Raw genomic sequence first — 3,192 nt, 5'->3', positions numbered from 1 at the left:
GCCCCCCCAAAGCCAGCACGTGCAGTAGGATCAAAAACCCATTGCCATTGTTCTTGAGTTCTCATATAATTCGGAATTCTATGCAGGAAGAACTGCAATGTAAAAATTATCTCTAAATACAAATTTTATTTTAGTTTCTTGAAAAGAAAAGTGAGAAAAAATTAACACAACTCTTAAGTTTATTGAAAAATTTCCAGCATTGAAAACCCAAACTTGTAGAGCTAACTGTTCCCATCCCAAAGAGACCAAGGCCATGGGGCTGATACACACAAGACACCATGCCCTGCACTCAAGGGAGAGACCATTCCATGCTGCACAGTTCTTGGGATGTCTGCTGCCCACAGCCCCTGGCTTCCCCAGTGGTCGGTTGGTGGTGCCTTCCTGATTGGCAATCCTGCATGAAAGTCACAGCAGGAGACTCTGGAGTCTCTCTGGAAGCCCAGTGCTTAGTTACAGATCATCATTTATCTGTTTCCGCGTACCTCTTGTTTCTTATTTAACATATTCCTGGATATTTTACATTTTCCTGATAGGAATTTTTATCTTTTTTTTTTCCGTTTACTTATTTATTAAAGATTTCTGTCTTTTCCCTGCCACCGCCTCCCATTTCCCTCCCCCTCCCCCAATCAAGTCCCCCTTCCTCGTCAGCCCAAAGAGCAATCAGGGTTCCCTGCCCTGTGGGAAGTCCAAGGACCACCCACCTCCATCCGGGTCTAGTAAGGTGAGCATCCAGACTTAACATTGTCACAAATATACTAACTTTATGTATCAATGATATTCCTACTGGAGAGCACATAGCTCTTCTTTTTTTATATTCTGCTTGTCTCTCTCTAACTCTCATTTGAGGCCCGGCTTCCAGAGCCTGCCACTCTGTTAGATGACTCTCCACCTCCTAAGTTGCCCTGTGGTACCTCATGCTGCTGGAGCCATCTGTGGTGTTTCCCTCTGTGGAGCCCATTTATCCTTTGATTATTACGGAGGCTCCACTGTTTGCATGGGCAAGTTCATGTTCATCTAACTGCTAGCTTACTTACTACTTTAATAAATACCACCACAGGTATTCTTGCACACCCTTGTCTGTGCATTCAGATGTTTCTCTGCATGCCCCAGACATCGTACATCCTTAGACAGTAAGTTTGTCTGTTCTCCAAAACTCATTTGCAGTCTCAAATCGACTTTGGGGTACTTTTTGGTTGTTACTAGATATATGAATGTTATTTGAAACCTAGAGTTGCTCTAACATGTTTTTGTGTTAAATAAGAACCACAGCTCACACCTGAGTGCAGTTAATGTCGCACACACATGGCATTTGCTGTGCATGTTGTGTAACCGCCTTCTTGATGCTCAAAACAAAAGATCACAACGCTACAATGGGACTCACTTTAAACAGAGAAATTACGAATCCACAGATGAGGAAAATGACTTTAAGCATATTCTATGAAGAGGACATTTGTTTGCGTCATGAGGTGGAAATGACTCCATTCTGTCTTCCCTCAGCAAGAGTACACAGGATATAAAACTGAATTTTCCATCACTCTGCCTGTGTCAGCAAATGACTGTGAAAGCATCAGGCATGCTGACCAAGGAATACGAATCCGCAAGTGCAGAAGTACTAACAACGCTTTCGTGAATCATAAGAATCTACGATATTCTGTGTACTCACACTGCCTTCTAGGAAACCTGGAAGGCAACTTTTCATGTCACAGAGTCTCCAGTTCTCAACAGAATTAAAAGCCGGTAAGAGGAGAGACAGGTGGACACTCCAACAGCTACACATTGTTATAACTGATAACAACGGCTCTGGCACAAAGAGCCAATGGGGACCATGAGGTCAGAAAACCTCTACTAGGGATTCAAAATTTACTTAAGTACAAAGTTTCTTAAAAAAACAAAACAAAACAAATCTCCTCACCTAACCCCTCAAAAAATTCTCCTTAATTCAATCAAGAATTTTCAAAGATGTTTGATATTTGATTTTATATCCTTTCATGGCAAAGATTCCCATGAAATTTTTATTATTTATATTCTACACAAAAGCTCTATCGGAGCAGCAGCTTGGGGATGACCACTGTAGGTGATTTCAAAGAGGCAGAAATATAAATTATTACTGGCTATGCAACTTCAAAGTTATTAAATCTTAAACACACAATGGAGGGAAAATGGGTCTCACTACATTGAGAGGAAATGGCTATTTTCATTAACTCTGTAAATATCATCTATTTTATTAAGTACTTCGAAGTCTCAGGATATCAGCCTGCTCACAAAGAATATTTCCCATAGTCCTTAGGACTTGCCTGGTCAAACGTTGCTGCTCTCATTTTGTACTTTGGGAACCAAATGTGATCAACATTAACAAATTTACTTAGCTCCACAGAGTGCTCAATAGTAGGAAGAAGATTGCAGTTAGTCTCACTAGATGTAAAATTTGCCTGTGGTTCCTTCCAATATTACAAGAGAAGCACAGCTAAAAGGAAATCTGTCGTAGCACAAAAGCAGGCAAGAAAGAACTTCAGAGAATACAGCACACAGCAAGCGGTGAGAACAGAAGGACAGATATTAATCTCTGAACTCCCAAAGCCATGACGGTACAGAGGTTGTAGAAGTGGGGAGGGTTAGCAGTAAACGCTGAGCAAAATGATGCAATCACCCAAGATTTTGTTGCTGTTTTTGTTTTTGTTTTGTTCTGTTTTTTTGAGATAGGGTTTGTCTGTGTAGCCTTGGCTGTCCTAGAACTCATGCTGTAGACCAGATCACACTCAAATTCACAGAGATCTGCCTGCATCAGCCTCCCAAGTACTGGGATTAAAGGTGTTTGCAACCACCACCCAACTTTAATCAAGTTTTAAATGCAATTTGGTTAGCATGGAAAGTAAATGTTTAATTTAAATTGTAATATACAGTAGCAACTTACAGAACAGATGCTGAGCATAAATTTCGTGTGTGGAAGAAGGTACATATGCTTTGAAAGAAACTATCAATAGCGGTCGTCACAAGGGGAGTGGAGGGATTTTGCTTCTTTTCCATCCCTCTGAACTTGTGCGGTTCATACCAAGAGCACGTAGCCATTGGTTTGCTTTACTTAATAAAAACATAAACATGGAAGAGACTCTGAGCTGAACTGACAGTGGGCTGATTGGGTAAGATGTTCCTTCTTCAAGTGTGTAGACACCACAGGGGTAGACACCACAGGGG

General features: G+C 41.2%; 1 protein-coding gene across 1 annotated transcript in view; it reads right to left on the bottom strand.

Moving 5' to 3' along the window:
• Positions 1-3,192, bottom strand: part of Adgrv1 (adhesion G protein-coupled receptor V1) — a 549,406-nt gene that overhangs the window by 376,227 nt on the left and 169,987 nt on the right. The gene's annotated exons all lie outside the window — the stretch shown is intronic.

Source organism: Microtus ochrogaster, chromosome 19 (assembly GCF_000317375.1).
Source record: "Microtus ochrogaster isolate Prairie Vole_2 chromosome 19, MicOch1.0, whole genome shotgun sequence".
NCBI lineage: Eukaryota > Metazoa > Chordata > Mammalia > Rodentia > Cricetidae > Microtus > Microtus ochrogaster.
The sequence above is the reverse complement of the archived record's forward strand: the minus strand, read 5'-3'. Positions and strand labels throughout refer to the sequence as shown.